The 19,780-nt window shown below is 45.2% G+C and overlaps 1 protein-coding gene across 1 annotated transcript in view; it reads left to right on the top strand.

Annotated features, from left to right (window-relative positions):
* Nucleotides 1-19,780, top strand: part of LOC106610278 (coronin-2A) — a 57,606-nt gene that overhangs the window by 7,665 nt on the left and 30,161 nt on the right. The gene's annotated exons all lie outside the window — the stretch shown is intronic.

Genomic DNA, 19,780 nt, shown 5'->3' with positions numbered 1-19,780 from the left:
TTCATTCAATTGAGTTTTATTTGGCTACTGTCTAATTTTTGCCTCAATATATTTCATGATTTGTTGCCTAACGCACACAATGTGTCAAATCTTGATTTAGTGCATTATTATAGGGTAAGCATTAGAAAAAGCCGCCTCAGTGTTTGCAGCCATAGGTGATAATATCTCTCTAGGAACTGATCCGTTGTCAGTGTTGTGGAATAATTCTAATGCTAAGGTAAGATCTGAATGGAGGGAGCTGACCCGAGAGCAGCGCTGCCTTTCTTTCGATCCTATCAGTATCGACATATGCCTCAACGACACATGTTATGAATTCGGCCGTTGTAGGAAAGATGCATCGTTAAAACACTCGTCAGCCTAAGTTCCATCGCTATTGGGAAACTGAGCCCAGGTCTGTGCAGGGAGACAGCTAGGGTTAGCTGTTAAGCAGTCTGATGGCCTGGTGGTAGAAGCTGTCTCTGAGCCTGTTGGTCCGAGACCAGATGCTCAGATACCGCTTACCAGATGGTAACAGAGTGAATGGTCCTTGGCTCGGGTGACAGGAGTCCTTGACGACCTTCTGGGCCTTCGTCCAACACCGTTTTGAGTATATGTCTTGGAGGGCAGGGAGCTTGCCCCCAGTGATGTCCTTGGCCTCACAGTATGGGCTCAGGTGATCTGTAGTCTCTGACTCTTGATCTAAGGTCTGTTTAGTGTTTCCCTCCCCTAAATGTTAAGGTTAGGGATTTGGGACTGTAAGGGCATCCTAGATCAGGGCCAAGGGGCTACCTGCAGGGCCGGAGTAGCACAGCTACAGTTTGTAGCTAATCTCATGCTATTCTATACATTTTTCCATGAGGCTGAGAGAATATTTTGCCGTTTTAAAGCTAAATTCCTGCAATTCTACACTTTGTCATGGCTTATAACGTGTTCATGGGTCATTCTCACAAAACTGTGCAATTTTTTCACAACATTTCCTGTTTAATCACTGAGATTAGGATCTGTAATTATCTATATCAGATATTATGCATTGTACCAACATTCTCATTACCGTAACAGTTTTCAAAGTCCCAAAAAAGTAATAAACAAATCAATATTTGTAATATTTAAAAAAAAATCTCCCATAATGAAAAGGCCCGAGTTAAAAATAACACTGAAAATACAAATATTTCATTTGAAATCTATTATTATTATAAAATTGTATCAGACTTTTTCCCAATTTGAGCTTTTTAGCCATTTCGGTAATGAGAAGGCCAAATGGTGTAAAGCAGGTGTTTGAGAATAAGAACCTAATTCTGAAGGCATATAAGCGAACAAATGAACTAAACTTGTGCTCATCTATGTACTACTCCTCTAGATGATGCACATGGGTGAATTATTTTTTTTGCTGATTGGAGTTTTTACAGGAACTTGAAAAAGTGTTACGGTAATGAGACACAGACACTGTGTTTAAACCATAATATTTATTATGTACAATGTGAACTTAAACTATTATACAATTTGTATGATTTATGGGACAAACTACAGCAATATAATTGTGTGTTTTATTCAAATAAGTTAGCTTTTTATAATTATTATATATAAAATGACCCAATTTTTATTTAATCCGTACTAATTTCAGTAACGAGAATTTGGGTGAAAATGTATCAAATTCAGGTGAAAATGTATTTATTTTAAAGCTACACATCTTAGTCCTCAGAATGGTAGTTGATTTTTGCAGATGCATCATGGTTTTTAAACTCAATTTGCTACAGACATTTTAAAACTAGTTTCATGAGAATCATCCTAATATGCCATCTGGGGGGGGGGGGCCCCGACCTCCAAGGGGCCCCAACCGATGTGTTCATATGCTATCTGGTGGGTGGGGTGGGGGGGGCATGCCCTACAAGCCGTTTTGGTAATCCGGCCCTGGGTACCTGGAGACATGATTTCATCACTCTGGACTCTAACCCCCACTCCTTCTGATTGTGCCATTGAGCTAACACCATAAATCTATTGTCTTCCTGGTTACATTATTCTCACAAAGGTCTGATTATTCACCCTTTCCATGGGTCTCCACAGATGACGTTCCAGTGACTTGATTTATTTGTAGTGGAGAGATGTGTTAGGAAAGTGGTGCGGATTGATTGATTTCAAGATTACTGTGTTTTGTTGAGGTGAACTGAGATTGGTTTGTTTGAATGTTGTGGCTGTAGTATTGAACAGCCAGCCATCATATACTCTCACATACTGAATTTCTATCGATGAAACATTTTTATTGTTTAATCTGTTTGTGTTCCTTATTAGGCCCACAACTCTTAGATATAACATTTGTTTGATGAAATAATCTTATTGGGCACCTGACCATTACGGCAGGGGAATTTTGTGGCTGAGCCGAGCTTTCCAAATACTGTACCGCACCAATTCCATCCAAGGGACCAATCTGTTGTTTGGGATGATTACATCCCTTACAATGGCTCTTACTGAAATCCTAAAATGCTTTTACGTAACCACCGAGCCATCTGCACGTGACATACAGAGACCACCCCCGACTGTCAATGTCATAGTCGCTGACACACACACACACACACACACACACAAACTGTCCTCTACAGTTGTCATTACCATAACACGTATTTCTCGTGGCAGTTTCTGAAAGTGCACCGAAGTGTTTGCTTGCATGTCCAGTATGTTCTTACGCTGCGCTATGCTCCCGTGCTGTTATGTCATAGTTGACCGACGTCATAAAGGTTGTCATGGACGTGTCCTAACGGATTGTCCCAGATGGGTGGGCTTCAGTAGTGGTGGACACAGGGAGAGGGAGGGGATTACTTTAAAAATGCAGAGTCCTCCTCCCTTGGATTTTCCCAGCTCCAATCCTGCTCCGATTGGTGTTCCCAATGGTATGCTCAATCCCAGAAAATGTCCAGGCTGCTGAGATGTAGGCTACATGTAGGCCTAGATGTTACCCGCTGTGTCCAAACAGGAAGGCCTTCTGCGACCGCTGAAGCGTCTTGTTCATTACAATGGGTCTGTTTCACCCTCCCGCACCTCAAAAATGCTTACGGTTGGTTCTCTCATGCTAACGTGCCCCGTATAGTTTGGCTGTAAGTGTATTAATCAGTGCATTAGGGTATTGAATGAATGGATCTTGATTCTTGTCATATGGAGAGAACTTGAAGTGGATGATCTCTCTGACAGTAAGTACCCAGACCTGGGCTCTTCCAGAAAACCAAAAACAACAACTTGACCCAGAATCATTCTTCACTAGAGTGTCTCTCCGTAGACTAGCATAGTTGGCACAGTCCTTGTTGTATGATGACTCCTGTGTCTCTAAATTTGATTTGTTTTACATTTGACATTGTCAAAAATGGAGTGTACAGAGAAACCATGATACACATTTCTCAGATACTTGTGAAGGAGATTCATCTTTTACAACTACCGTACCATTCAGTGGGCCTACGTATTTCGCTAATTGGTACAAAACGTTGTGTTTATTTATGTTTTCCTGGAGGATGTAGTCTGAGAGTCACGACCTTCTTGCCCTTTGTGCTGTTGTCTGTGCCCAATAATGTTTGTACCATGTTTTGTGCTGCTACCATGTTGGGCTGCTGCCATGTTGTGTTGCTACCATGTTGTTGTCATGTGTTGCTACCATGCTGTGTTGTCATGTGTCGCTGCCATACTGTGTTGTTGCCTTAGGTCTCTCTTTATCTAAAGTTGTGGGGTGTCTCTTGTCGTAATGTGTGTTTTGCCCTATATTTGTATTTTTAATCCCAGCTCCCGTCCCCGCAAGGAGGCCTTTGACTTTTGGTAGGTCTTCATTGTAAATAAAAATGTGTTCTTAACTGACTTGCCTAGTTAAATAAAGGTTCAATAAATAAAAGAGCAGAAGGTGGATGTGTCAGTGACTAGAACAAGTCTTCTCTATTATTCATAGAGAGGAGGAGTGGAGAGGGGGATGAGGAGGAGGCGAGGGCCTCGCCCTCCCATTGACATGTTATTCCTCTCTGTTAACCAGCCAGACCTTAAGTGGCCCTAATGGCCCTTCCTCAGAAACAGCCAATGTTTCCAGACTAATAGTGTGAGCTACTTGAGCATTACTTTGGCCAGACAGCAAACAGCTGTGAATGCTGTAGTAACCATATCACGCCACACTAATGCAGTCAGCCAATGGAAGAGATCTGATTAGCGAAAGCATCAGACAGTCTGATGTCATCATGGAGCTGGTTGTGAGCCTCCAGGAACCTGTAGTTGCTGTTGTTAGAGAGGTGGATAGAGGGGTTGCATCAGCATAGTATAAATGCAATCTCATCTTCCCGTGGCTCAAAGTGGAACTTACCTCGGCTGCAGTTATTATGGTTTGGATGGATGGGTGTCATTAGTGAAGCTCACTGTTGATTTAGGAGTAATGCAGTAAATGGCTGGTGGAGTTCTGAAGTTATGGGAATGGCGTGATATGGCTACTTGTGTTGACACTAGGCCTACTTGTTCTTATCACCTCCACTGAATAATTCAACATTTTACATTAACTAGCATCAAATATTTAGGTTTCATTCCAATTAGGAATGAGGGGAAGAAAAAAACCCTGAGGTTGTAAAGTAAAAGCCAATGCATGAGAGTGAAAACGTAAAAAGAATGAATTGGATGTCATAACCTGTTTTATAGCTGCTATTCATTACCAGAGCAGCACTACACATGGTTCCAAGAACAAAGCCAATTTAAAGCCTGACCGATATCCAACTTTGAATTTGACGTAGCCCTTTTCCTCTCTTTGCTATCTCCTGCTACTTTGACAAATTGACATTGAGCTCAGCAGAGTTTAGATATGCCGGTGTTACTAAGAGGCTTCTATGGAATGGGGTGCTCACTGCTCATCTGGGTAAAGTCCGTTTTGAACTCAGTGAAATCGAGTCAATTTTTTTTGAATCAGATAAGGTTTCCTGGCTAGAAGATAATAGTGTGTAAAACTCTCCACTCTGCCAGGGGCTGTAGCTACACAGGACCAGTCAGTACTCTCAATAACAGCCAGAACATTTCAGAATTAAGACTAGACAAAGAAATTCCCTCCAGAGGTCCGGCTCCAACATGGCTCACCCCTCAGAGCTATGACATGATATCCATAATTACGTTTCCTCCATACTTAACGCTTCACACCACCGGTTATGTCTGCCCTTTACAAACAGCTCCCTGAACCCCAACTAGCTGTAGAAGCACAGGGACAAATGCATAATGGACATTTACTGGAATCTCCTCCTAAAGTCCCTGAGGATTCCAGATTGGTTCTGTCCACGAGGCCCTCTCCTCCCCATGTCTTTATTTGATTTACACCAGGCCTTCTCCCCCCCAAGCCATTCAGACACGGGCCTCCAAAGACACAGTAATAATGATGTAGTCATTATCGCTGCTGTGTTAAATACACCCCTCCACTACAGTCAGGCAGAGGCTTTTTACTGTACGTCAATAAAGGGATTGATTTAGTTTAGAGTTTCACGGACCCATCTGATATTTGTTGCAATGCTTCGGGGGGGGGGGGGGGGTTGTAAAGTCTATCTCGTCGCCATGGATGTTTTGTCATAATAGAAAAGGATGGCTGAGGGAAATGAAAGTTGGGTAACGAGTGTAATGATGAGATCGTAGGCTATTTTTCAAATGTTTCCATTCAGGCGGTTTAAGAAATTGGTTTTCTTTTTATATTTCAAGCATAGGTTTAGTTGGCTATTCATCCTTGAAGTGAACTGAAATTCTTGTCTTTGGACCTGTTGAAAGCTAGGACCTGTTGAAAGCTACCTAAAGTCTGGATAAGGCTGTAGATTGTTACGAGAGACTTGCCAATATAGGTTTCAGCATCAAGCAGCAGCCATATCATGATATCATTCAATGAGCAACACAGCTAATAAGCAGGTTAACACCATGGGGCTTTAAATGGGTCACCTCTGGCCTGGAAGAATCAACAGGGCCAGCTGTACAGACACGCACATATCTCTGACTCAACACCGCACCACAGGTAGTAACCATATCACAGGTGAGATCATAGTCGCTTTACATCCGATAAAGGACTTTCCACAAGGGGAATGAACCCCTTGATCTGAAATCTTTTGACACTTTTTTTCTTAAGACGATGTCAAAATATAATGCTGGATACTTGGCGCTCCATGCTATCATTTTTCTAGAGCGTATGACGATCTAGAACTGTTCTAAATATCCCAACTTCATAACTCCAACGTTCTATGTACTGTAACTCTATCTGGAACTTCTTTTAATCTTCACGTGCAGTGACAAAACAGATCGCATCTCAAATCCATCACCCAAGGGTCCCTATAGCATTTCCATCCAATTAGATTAGAGATAGGATCATGAGACCACCTCAGTGTCCAGTCCCATAGTGTCAGTTGCATTCAGACAGGATGATGGAGATATAGGTGGGTACTGTACTTGTAATGGGGTGTATGATGGTAAGAGTGCGTGGCAATGGGTATTTCAACAGAAAGACAGATGTGTTTGAAGAGGGGTTCTGTCTGTGTTGTGTCAGGTATGGACGAGTGCTGGCTAGGTAGGGAGAGAGATACCAAACCCATGTGTTGCCTCAGTGTTGAGTTGACTCAGAGATTTGATCTGCTTTGCTTGTTTGAACAGATGAACGCATAGTGTACATTGTGATCTGCTTTTTCATTTGCAGTATTGTGTCGCAATGACTGATTTGTCAAACACTGGGTTATTGTAGAGACCTCTGCAATTGTTACGGTATGTTTCAAGCGTGATAACTTGTGAATGGTGCAGATGTGGTTTCTACTGACAATATGGCATAAGGGAACGATGAGCGATAAGAGGCAATCCGTAATTTTGATTAAGATATTAATGAGCGAGCTAAGACGGATGAAGTCAATATAACTATTTGTTCAGCACTTTTGAAATGTACAGTGACAGAATTCAGAACATGGGCCATTCTTACAGTATTCTCCCTGTACACCAAGTCAGAACCGTAGGATGAATAAAGGGGGCATATGTCACGTCCTGACCAGCAGATGGAGCTGTTGTTGTAGTTTTGGGGTCAGGACGTGGCAGTCTTGTGTGTGTGATTGTTCTGTGTTGGTCTTGTGACTCCTGATCAGGAACAGCTGGGGATCGTTGTTCCTGATTGGGAGTCATATATGTAGGAGTATGTTTGTCACTTGGTTTTGTGGGTAGTTGATTTTGCACTGCTGTATGTAAGTACTTAGCCTGTAAAACTGTCGGTCTGTCGTTCTCTTTTGTTTATTGTTTTTCCCGTGTTCACGTTTATTTAATAAATTATCATGATGAACACGCAACCTGCTGCACCTTGGTCCATTTCCACAGAAGACAGCCGTTACAGAACTACCCACCACCAAAGGACCAAGCAGCGGAGAAGAGGACAGAGGCAAGTGAGGGAGGAATGTTGGAGGCAGCCCCAAGAATTTTTTAGGGGGGGGCACAAGGGCTATTTGGCGGGGCGAGATTACAGCCCCAGGCCAGCTCCCCGTACCCTTGTAGGGCAGACTGGACAGGTCCCGTGCTTTGGGGTTGGGGCTGTGGTGAGGCCTGGGATTTTCAGGCCGGTAGGCAAGGTACCAGCGCCCCGCATGTGCCAGGGCGAAGTAAGCATCGAGCCGGAAGGGGTGATGCCAACCCTGCGCTCAAGACCACCAGTGCGCCCTTTCGGTCCGGTGTTTCCCGCCAGACGCACTAGCATGGAGGTGCGTGTCTCCGGGCTGGCACGTCCTATACCAGCCCCACGCATCAGGAGTCTAGTGTGTCAACCCAGCCTCGCCAGTCAACAGTCACCAGAGCTGCCCGCCAGTCAACAGTCATCATCAGAGCTGCCCGCCAGTCAACAGTCGTCAGAGCTGCCCGCCAGTCAACAGTCACCGGAGCTGCCCGCCAGTCAACAGTCACCGGAGCTGCCCGCCAGTCAACAGTCACCAGAGTTGCCCGCCAGTCAACAGTCGTCGGAGCTGCCCGCCAGTCAACAGTCGTCGGAGCTGCCCGCCAGTCAACAGTCGTCGGAGCTGCCCGCCAGTCAACAGTCGTCGGAGCTGCCCGCCAGTCAACAGTCGTCGGAGCTGCCCGCCAGTCAACAGTCGCCGGAGTGGCCGGACTGCGCTGAACTGCCGGAGTGGCCGGACTGCGCTGAACTGCCGGAGTGGCCGGACTGCGCTGAACTGCCGGAGTGGCCGGACTGCGCTGAACTGCCGGAGTGGCCGGACTGCGCTGAACTGCCGGAGTGGCCGGACTGCCCTGAACTGCCGGAGTGGCCGGACTGCCCTGAACTGCCGGAGTGGCCGGACTGCCCTGAACTGCCGGAGTGGCCGGACTGCCCTGAACTGCCGGAGTGGCCGGACTGCCCTGAACTGCCGGAGTGGCCGGACTGCCCTGAACTGCCGGAGTGGCCGGACTGCCCTGAACTGCCGGAGTGGCCGGACTGCCCTGAACTGCCGGAGTGGCCGGACTGCCCTGAACTGCCGGAGTGGCCGGACTGCCCTGTTCTGCCGGAGTGGCCGGACTGCCCTGTTCTGCCGGAGTGGCCGGACTGCCCTGTTCTGCCGGAGTGGCCGGACTGCCCTGTTCTGCCGGAGTGGCCGGACTGCCCTGTTCTGCCGGAGTGGCCGGACTGCCCTGTTCTGCCGGAGTGGCCGGACTGCCCTGTTCTGCCAGAGGTGCCCGGACTGCCCTGTTCTGCCAGAGGTGCCCGGACTGCCCTGTTCTGCCAGAGGTGCCCGCCTGCCCTGTTCTGCCAGAGGTGCCCGCCTGCCCTGTTCTGCCAGAGGTGCCCGCCTGCCCTGTTCTGCCAGAGGTGCCCGCCTGCCCTGTTCTGCCAGAGGTGCCCGGCCTGTCAGGATCAGCCCGAGTGGTCCTCCTGCCCTCCGGTCCAGCCCGAGTGGTCCTCCTGCCCTCCGGTCCAGCCCGAGTGGCCCGCATGCCCTCCGGCCCAGCCCGAGTGGCCCGCATGCCTTCCGGCCCAGCCCGAGTGGCCCGCATGCCTTCCGGCCCAGCCCGAGTGGCCCGCATGCCTTCCGGCCCAGCCCGAGTGGCCCGCATGCCTTCCGGCCCAGCCCGAGTGGCCCGCATGCCTTCCGGCCCAGCCCGAGTGGCCCGCATGCCTTCCGGCCCAGCCCGAGTGGCCCGCATGCCTTCCGGCCCAGCCCGAGGGGCCCTCCTGCTCTCCCGGCCCAGCCCGAGGGGCCCTCCTGCTCTCCCGGCCCAGCCCGAGGGGCCCTCCTGCTCTCCGGCCCGGCCCGAGGGGCCCTCCTGCTCTCCGGCCCGGCCCGAGGGGCCCTCCTGTCCCCCGGCCCGGCCCGAGGGGTCCTCCTGTCCCCCGGCCCGGCCCGAGGGGTCCTCCTGTCCCCCGGCCCGAGGGGCCCTCCTGTCCCCCGGCCCAGCCCGAGGGGCCCTCCTGTCCTCCGGCCCGGCTCGAGGGGTCCGTCTGCCTGGCGCAGCTATCGGCTCCACCGAAGTGGGCGACGCCGAGGGTGGAGCAGGGTCCACGTCCTGCACCGGAGCCACCTCCAGGATAGGTGGGTTGGGGAGGGAGGGTGTAGCACAGTGCCGTCGTTGACGGCAGCCACCCTCCCTTCCCTCCCTTATTGTTTAGGGGTTATTGTTTATGGGTTTTGTTGGGGACTTTGTTTGTTGGTGTTTTTTCGTTGTTAGGTGCATTCCGGGGTCTGCACCTTGAGGGGGGGGTACTGTCACGTCCTGACCAGCAGATGGAGCTGTTGTTGTAGTTTTGGGGTCAGGACGTGGCAGTCTTGTGTGTGTGATTGTTCTGTGTTGGTCTTGTGACTCCTGATCAGGAACAGCTGGGGATCGTTGTTCCTGATTGGGAGTCATATATGTAGGAGTATGTTTGTCACTTGGTTTTGTGGGTAGTTGATTTTGCACTGCTGTATGTAAGTACTTAGCCTGTAAAACTGTCGGTCTGTCGTTCTCTTTTGTTTATTGTTTTTCCCGTGTTCACGTTTATTTAATAAATTATCATGATGAACACGCAACCTGCTGCACCTTGGTCCATTTCCACAGAAGACAGCCGTTACAGCATATAAGCAGACAAGGAAAGCTCTTACAATATTCGATGATGACATTTCTCTAAAACAGGCTATAGGCTACATGTTCACCACCAAGTCAGATCAGTAGGTAAAGTTATGCGGGGGAAAGGGACCAAATGACTAGGGTGAGGAACATGGGCTACTAACAGCTTACTACACAACATACACTTAGTATTACTTTTTTAGCTAGAATATACATATCTCCCTGGCATATTACATAATTTATGCTCCAGCATACAATACATTTTTGAACTCACCTTGTTGTGCTAGCCTACATACCATTCCAGTGGTAACCCGTCATTCAGGCTGCTCAACCTGTTTTGAGCCGCACCTGCCCTGAATGACGGGTCGCCACTGGAATGGTGTGCATGCTAGGTTTATCTAACATTCAGAAAATCATGCCACATTCTCAAACTGTTAGTCAATCTTTGATTTACAGAAGAGAAACAGAAGAGAAGAGAAATGCTGTTGCTACCTCGCTTTTACAATATCTATGATGGCAGAAGAAAATGTCATTGATTCGCTGTATCTAAAAATAAATGCATGTTCCAATTTTGCTGTTGGTTAGTTTATCTGCTATGTGTTGTGGGAGTGGTCCCAAACCTCTTTTGCATGGCAAACCATCAAAGACAACATGGGAAGGAACATGCAAATACTAGCCAGAGACGTACAGTGCATTCTGAAAATATTCAGACCCCTTGACTTTTTCCACATTTTGTTACGTTACAGCCTTATCCTAAATTGATTAAATACTTTTTTCGCCTCATCAGTCTACACACAATACTCCATAATGACAAAGCAAAAACAGGTTTTTAGAAATTTGTGCAAATGTATTTAAAATAAAAAAACATCACATTTACATAGGTATTCAGACCCTTTACTCAGTACTTTGTTGAAGCACCTTTGGCAGCGATTACAGCCTCAAGTCTTCTTGGGTATGATGCTACAAGCTTGGCACACCTGTATTTGGGGAGTTTCTCCCATTCTTCTCTGCAGATCATCTCAAGCTCTGTCAGGTTGGATGGGGAGCGTCACTGCACAGCTATTTTCAGGTCTCTCCAGTTATGTTAGATCGGGTTTAAGTCCGGGCTCAGGCTGGGCCACTCAAGGACATTCAGAGACTTGTCCCGAAGCCACTCCTGCGTTGTCTTGGCTGTGTGCTTAGGGTCGTTCTAGTCAATTTTAGAATAAGGCTGTAATGTACATTTTTTTGGAAAAAGTCAATGGGTCTGAATACATTCCGAATGCACTGTACATCATTTGAAAGACTTCTGTTGACGTGTTTTATTATATTTGTGCACACGTGTGTGTGTGTGGGTTTGTCTGGGTGCATTACATGACATAGGCCATTTATTTAACCCTTATTTTACCAGGTAAGTTGACTGAGAACACATTCTCATTTACAGCAACGACCTGGAGAATAGTTACAGGACAGAGGAGGGGGGTTGAATGAGCCAATTGAAAGCTGGGGATGATTAGGTGGCCATGATGGTATGAGGGCCAGATTGGGGATGTAGCCAGGACACCGGGGATCTTTAGTGACCACAGAGAGTCAGGACACAAGTTTAATATCCCATCTGAAAGACAGCACCCTACACAGGGCAATGTCCCCAATCACTATCCTGGGGCATTGGGAGATATATATATATACACTACAGTTCAAAAGTTTGGGGTCACTTTTAAAGAATAGCACATTTTTTGTACATTTAAATAACATCAAATTGATCAGAAATACAGTGTAGACATTGTTAATGTTGTAAATGACTATTGTAGCTGGAAACTGCAGATTTCTTTATGGAATATCTACAGTTGAAATCAGAAGTTTACATACACCTTAGCCAAATTTGTTTAAACTCAGTTTTTCACAATTCCTGACATTTAATCCTAGTAACAATTCCCTGTTTTAGGTCAGTTAGGATCACCACTTTATTTTAAGAATGTGAAATGTCAGAATAATAGTAGAGAGAATGATTTATTTCAGCTTTTATGTCTTTCATCAGTTTACATAGTCAATTAGTATTTGGTAGCATTGCTTTTAAATTGTTTAACTTGGGTCAAACGTTTCAGGTGGCCTTCCACAAGCTTCCCACAATAAATTGGGTGAATTTTGGCCCATTCCTCTTGACAGAGCTGGTGTAACTGAGTCAGATTTGTAGGCCTCCTTGCTCGCACACACTTTTTCAGTTCTGCCCACACATTTTCTATAGGCATGAGGTCAGGGCTTTGTGATGGCCACTCCAATACATTGACTTTGTTGTCCTTAAGCCATTTTGCCACCACTTTGGAAGTATGCTTGGGGTCACTGTCCATTTGGAAGACCCATTTGCGACCAAGCTTTAACTTCCTGACTGATGTCTTGAGATGTTGCTTCAATATATCCACATAATGTTCCTTCCTTATGAAGCCATCTATTTTGTGAAGTGCACCAATCCCTCCTGCAGCAAAGCACCCCCACAACATGATGCTGCCACCCCCGTGCTTCACGGTTGGGATGGTGTTCTTCGGCTTGCAAGACCCCCCCTTTTTCCTCCAAACATAACGATGGTCATTATGGCCAAACAGTTCTATTTTTGTTTCATCAGACCAGAGGACATTTCTCCAAAAAGTACGATCTTTGTCCCCATGTGCATTTGCAAACCGTAGTCTGGATGTTTTATGGCAGTTTTGGAGCAACGGCTTCTTCCTTGCTGAGCGGCTTTTCAGGTTATGTCGATATAGGACTCGTTTTACTGTGGATATAGATACTTTTGTACCTGTTTCATCCAGCATCTTCACAAGGTCCTTTGCTGTTGTTGAGGGATTGATTTGCACTTTTCGCACCAAAGTACGTTCATCTCTAGGAGACAGAACACGCCTCCTTCCTGAGCGGTATGGCGGCTACGTGGTCCCATGGTGTTTATACTTGCGTACTATTGTTTGTACAGATGAACGTGGTACCTTCAGGCATTTGGAAATTGCTCCCAAGGATGAACCAGACTTTTTTTTCTGAGGTCTTGGCTGATTTCTTTTGATTTTCCCATGATGTCAAGCAGAGGCACTGAGTTGAAAGGTAGTCCTTGAAATACATCCACAGGTACACCTCCAATTGACTCAAATGATGTCAATTAGCCTATCAGCAGCTTCTAAAGGCATCAAATAATTTTATGGAATTTTCCAAGCTGTTTAAAGGCACAGTGAACTTATTGTATGTAAACTTCTGACCCACTGGAATTGTGATACAGTGAATTATAAGTGAAATAATCTGTCTGTAAATAATTGTTGGAAAAAGTACTTGTGTCATGCACAAAGTAGATGTCCTAACCGACTTGCCAAAACTGTAGTTTGTTAACAAGAAGTTTGTGGAGTGGTTGAAAAACGAGTTTTAATGACTCCAACCTAGGTGTATGTAAACTTCCGACTTCAACTGTACATAGGCATACAGAGGCCCATTATCAGCAACCATCACTCCTGTGTTCCAGTGGCACGTTGTGTTAGCTAATCCAAGTTTATAATTTTAAAAGGCTAATTGATCATTAGAAAACCCTTTTGCAATTATGTTAGCATAGCTGAAAACTGTTGTGCTGATTAAAGAAGCAATAAAACTGGCCTTCTTTAGACTAGTTGAGTATTTGGAGCATCAGCATTTATGGGTTCGATTACAGGCTCAAATTGGCCAGAAACAAAGAACTGTCTTCTGAAACTCGTCCACCTATTCTTGTTCTGAGAAATGAAGGCTATTCCATCTGAGAAATTGCCAAGAAACTGAAGATCTCAGAGGAAAGAGTGATTCTTACTGGCCCTTCAACACCACTTCCGTCCAGGGACCGACCAGGACCAGCCTTGCTTAGCTTCAGAGGCAAGCCAGCAGTGGGACGCACGGTGGTATGCTGCCTAACACACCCCTACAGGTAAGCTTGAGGGACTGACCTGTTCTTTGGTTGATTGGTCGATGGTGACAATGCCATGAAAAAGACAGGAAATGGTCACGTATTTACCTTTATTACGAATGATCTCAATGGATCTGCTTTTAATGGTCGCTTCTGTGTACATTGGCACACAATAGCTTCAGGACTGGAGAATAATTACGCAATTACTGGCCCTACCTGTGCAGCTGTAAAAGTCCCTGAAATGACATCAGCCGTTTGTACATCTGACTCAGATTCTATCAACAGTATACACAAAATATGCAGGCTAAAGGGAATAAAATATTAGCTCTGTCGGTGAATGGATTCAAATCATAAAATCTACAGCACAAACACACACGGCAGACACACCCTTTTCTCAGAGACCGCCCTATAATCCAGAGCCACTTCCACACCCCGGAGACAATTCTCATAAAGCTGCTGCCTTGTCAGCTAATGGGGATCTAATAAATACTAAATATTGATTACCGACCGACACCCTAGAAACATCTAGGTCTACAAACAACCATCTATTTTACCCTCCCTCAACCCTCATCCTCAAATAAAGCAAAGACGACAGACATCCAGACAAAAAGCAGCACAGCACTTTGTGCCTAAACCTGGTGTTTCTCCGTCAAAACAGAGCCAGTCCGCTTATCAGAAATGACAGTGAGGAAGGGATGGCCATTATAGCTCAGCCGTGTCAAAGAAATGTGCCCAGTTTCCCACAGTAGCTGCCTATTACCTCACGACTGTGTGATCTGTGATTAGAGAGAACCGTTAGCTGTTAGATTTCTGGAAAGGCTCCCAAGCTATTAGGTGGTTTGCAGTCTATGGTAATAGGTAAGAAATGTAACCTAGTTTACCTACTCTAAGATGAATGCATGGTCCTAAATCGAACAAACCTGAGTTCATGATAAAAGAGGACAACTTGTACATTATACTGACTCCAACTGATGGACCAATCAGATTGTCTTATCTTCCTCTTTAATAAGCAGACTGGTATTGGCCCAGAACACTGACTGTGTTGCTCTGATGTCTCGGTTGTACTCCTTTCCTTGGCAGAATGCTCCAGATTAGACATTGGCCAGATAAAAAGAGGGTTGGCACCGCTTTCAGTTGGTCCGATCTCAAAGGAAAACCTGCAATAGATCACAGCATCGCACTCGCTCACATCAATGTGTGTGGGCAGAATATGCACAGAGCATGTGTGTTTGGTGTCTTACGTAAGCCGGTTTCCAAGAAATCACTCTTCAAGCACTCTATACAACCTGGATTATCGTGCACATATTAACGGTTGACAACACTTTAAAAAGCCATTGAAACCCGGCTCTCTTGAACATGCCTCTTCAATACTATTGGATGGAAATTGACTCCCATTATTTATCTATAATGAGTTTCTATAGCGTCCCTGTCTGTCTAGCCTAATATACAGTAAACTCCAAGTATTGGGACAGTGCCAATTTTTATTGTTGTTTTGGCTCTGTACTCCAGCACCTTGGATTTGAAATGATACCAATGACCATGAGGTTAAAGTGCAGACCATCAGCTTTAATTTGAGGGGATTTTCATCCGTATTGTGTGAACCGTTTAGAAATGAATGCACTTTTTGTCCATAGTCCCCCACATTTTAGGGGACCAAAAGTATTAGGACAAATTCACTTGTATGTGTATTATACACAGGAGGTTGGTAGCACCTTAATTGGGGAGGATGGGCTCATAGTAATGGCTGTAACGGAGTAAATGGAATGGTATCCAACTCATCAAACAAATGGTTGCCATGTATTTGATATCATTCCATTCATCCCATTCCAGCCATTAATATGATCCGTCCTCCCCTCACCAGTCTCCTGTGGTATTACAGTAAACAAATCAGAGGCCATTGGCCTCCCCTTGATGTTAATGGTGTTGTTTTGGTTGACCCAGGGGGTGTGGGGGAGGGATCGCTCCACTTCTGACTCCCGGAGCATGTTGTTATGCACGTCTCTGTGTGATTGAGCTGTCTCTGTTGTCAACCACACTTAGTTGGACTTCATTCAGTCATACCGGGAGAGTGTGTGTGTGTGTGTGTCTTTGATTAGGATATCCTATAAAGCGTCTGCTAAATGACATATATCTAGGACTTGGATCAGGTGGATCAATCACCAATGTCTCCAGGTAGATAATTCCTTTCCTGCAACTCAGACAAACTATTTCTCTGACCTGTCGCTTATCTCTCTCACACACACTGAAGTTTAGAGGTTCTGCTGGACTTTGGATGTGTGTGTGTGTGTGTGTGTGTGTGTGTGTGTGTGTGTGTGTGTGTGTGTGTGTGTGTGTGTGTGTGTGTGTGTGTGTGTGTGTGTGTGTGTGTGTGTTCGTGCACCAGAGGAGGTTGGTAGGAGGACGTGCTCATTGTAATGGCTGTAATTGTATAAATGGAATGGAGTCAGACATGTGGATTCCATATGTTTCATGTCTTTGATACCGTTCAATTTGTTCCATTCCAGCCATTATAATGAGCCCTTCCTCCTATAGAGCCTCCCACCAGCCTCCACTGACATGCACATGTGTATCGATCGCCTGGCCACTTTTCTGACCTGCTGTTTCACCATGGTCGATGCCTGTTATTTTTCCCCTCTCTCCTGTCCTCATATAGCTTAGCCTAGCCTATCCACGTCACTCATATTGACCTGTTAGCCTAGCCTAGCTATCCACTTCACTCTTACTGACCTGTTAGCCTAGCCTGGCTATCCACTTCACTCTTATTGACCTGTTAGCGTAGCCTGGCTATCCACTTTACTCTTATTGACCTGTTAGGCTGTTAGTCTAGCCACTTTGTCTTGCCTCCAGTGCAAAATATGCTGTTATGTAATGTTTTTGACAGGGGCTGATGTGCAGTGATTACCAATGTCTCGCTGTCAGTGCAGCCCATGTGGATGGATTTTCATGGAAGTTTGGCAAGAGGCCAAACCAGCCACCCTCCCTTTACATGACCACATTGTGCAATGTGTGCTTTTCTCCCTGCTGGATGGAAGCCGTTCATTTGAAGAGGAGTCAATCTCCCCCACAGATTAGGCCTAGTCTTTGTTAGAGCAAGACACCACCACCTCACATTAGAATGTAGTCGATAGACTCTTGTATCCTGGAATTGTGAGTTGGAATGTGGGGATTTTGCATTGAGATGAAAATCTTCTTTGTATGGGTTTTGTGTTCAGGGCTTTGCGGGTTCAAAGGCCTGTCTGGTTAGTGGTTGGTTGTTATCGGAACAGGATGGACAGACATGAAAGCAAAAGAAGGGAGAGAGAGGATTACTGGTTTTATCACATTCTCTCTATCTCTGGTTGATTACTGGTTTTATCACATTCTCTCTATCTCTGGTTGATTACTGGTTTTGTCCCGTCCTCTCTATCTCTGGTTGATTACTGGTTTTGTCCCGTTCTCTCTATCTCTGGTTGATTACTGGTTTTATCACATTCTCTCTATCTCTGGTTGATTACTGGTTTTGTCCTGTTCTCTCTATCTCTGGTAGATTACTGGTTTTGTCCTGTTCTCTCTATCTCTGGTAGATTACTGGTTTTGTCCTGTTCTCTCTATCTCTGGTTGATTACTGGTTTTATCACATTCTCTCTATCTCTGGTTGATTACTGGTTTTGTCCTGTTCTCTCTATCTCTGGTAGATTACTGGTTTTGTCCTGTTCTCTCTATCTCTGGTTGATTACTGGTTTTGTCCTGTTCTCTCTATCTCTGGTTGATTACTGGTTTTATCACATTCTCTCTATCTCTGGTTGATTACTGGTTTTGTCCTGTTCTCTCTATCTCTGGTAGATTACTGGTTTTGTCCCGTTCTCTCTATCTCTGGTAGATTACTGGTTTTGTCCTGTTCTCTCTATCTCTGGTAGATTACTGGTTTTGTCCTGTTCTCTCTATCTCTGGTAGATTACTGGTTTTGTCCTGTTCTCTCTATCTCTGGTTGATTACTGGTTTTGTCCTGTTCTCTCTATCTCTGGTAGATTACTGGTTTTGTCCCGTTCTCTCTATCTCTGGTAGATTACTGGTTTTGTCCTGTTCTCTCTATCTCTGGTTGATTACTGGTTTTATCACATTCTCTCTATCTCTGGTAGATTACTGGTTTTATCACATTCTCTCTATCTCTGGTAGATTACTGGTTTTATCACATTCTCTCTATCTCTGGTAGATTACTGGTTTTGTCCCGTTCTCTCTATCTCTGGTTGATTACTGGTTTTATCACATTCTCTCTATCTCTGGTAGATTACTGGTTTTATCACATTCTCTCTATCTCTGGTTGATTACTGGTTTTATCACATTCTCTCTATCTCTGGTAGATTACTGGTTTTGTCCCGTTCTCTCTATCTCTGGTTGATTACTGGTTTTATCACATTCTCACTATCTCTGGTAGATTACTGGTTTTATCACATTCTCTCTATCTCTGGTTGATTACTGGTTTTGTCCTGTTCTCTCTATCTCTGGTTGATTACTGGTTTTATCACATTCTCTCTATCTCTGGTTGATTACTGGTTTTGTCCTGTTCTCTCTATCTCTGGTAGATTACTGGTTTTATCACATTCTCTCTATCTCTGGTTGATTACTGGTTTTGTCCCGTTCTCTCTATCTCTGGTAGATTACTGGTTTTGTCCTGTTCTCTCTATCTCTGGTTGATTACTGGTTTTGTCCCGTCCTCTCTATCTCTGGTAGATTACTGGTTTTGTCCCGTCCTCTCTATCTCTGGTAGATTACTGGTTTTGTCCTGTTCTCTCTATCTCTGGTTGATTACTGGTTTTGTCCTGTTCTCTCTATCTCTGGTTGATTACTGGTTTTATCACATTCTCTCTATCTCTGGTTGATTACTGGTTTTATCACATTCTCTCTATCTCTGGTTGATTACTGGTTTTGTCCTGTTCTCTATCTCTGGTAGATTACTGGTTTTGTCCTGTTCTCTCTATCTCTGGTTGATTACTGGTTTTGTCCCGTCCTCTCTATCTCTGGTAGATTACTGGTTTTATCCTGTTCTCTCTATCTCTGGTAGATTACTGGTTTTGTCCTGTTCTCTCTATCTCTGGTTGATTACTGGTTTTGTCCCGTTCTCTCTATCTCTGGTTGATTACTGGTTTTGTCCTGTTCTCTCTATCTCTGGTTGATTACTGGTTTTGTCCCGTTCTCTCTATCTCTGGTTGATTACTGGTTTTGTTCTGTTCTCTCTATATCTGGTTGATTACTGGTTTTGTCCTGTTCTCTCTATCTCTGGTTGATTACTGGTTTTATCACATTCTCTCTATCTCTGGTTGATTACTGGTTTTGTCCTGTTCTCTCTATATCTGGTTGATTACTGGTTTTGTCCTGTTCTCTCTATCTCTGGTAGATTACTGGTTTTGTCCTGTTCTCTCTATCTCTGGTAGATTACTGGTTTTGTCCCGTTCTCTCTATCTCTGGTAGATTACTGGTTTTGTCCTGTTCTCTCTATCTCTGGTTGATTACTGGTTTTGTCCCGTTCTCTCTATCTCTGGTTGATTACTGGTTTTATCACATTCTCTCTATCTCTGGTTGATTACTGGTTTTGTCCCGTTCTCTCTATCTCTGGTAGATTACTGGTTTTGTCCTGTTCTCTCTATCTCTGGTAGATTACTGGTTTTGTCCCGTTCTCTCTATCTCTGGTAGATTACTGGTTTTGTCCTGTTCTCTCTATCTCTGGTAGATTACTGGTTTTGTCCTGTTCTCTCTATCTCTGGTAGATTACTGGTTTTGTCCTGTTCTCTCTATCTCTGGTAGATTACTGGTTTTGTCCTGTTCTCTCTATCTCTGGTAGATTACTGGTTTTGTCCTGTTCTCTCTATCTCTGGTAGATTACTGGTTTTGTCCTGTTCTCTCTATCTCTGGTTG

The sequence above is a fragment of the Salmo salar genome, chromosome 04 (assembly GCF_965601325.2).
Source record: "Salmo salar chromosome 04, fSalSal1, whole genome shotgun sequence".
In the NCBI taxonomy this organism is placed as follows: domain Eukaryota; kingdom Metazoa; phylum Chordata; class Actinopteri; order Salmoniformes; family Salmonidae; genus Salmo; species Salmo salar.
The sequence above is the reverse complement of the archived record's forward strand: the minus strand, read 5'-3'. Positions and strand labels throughout refer to the sequence as shown.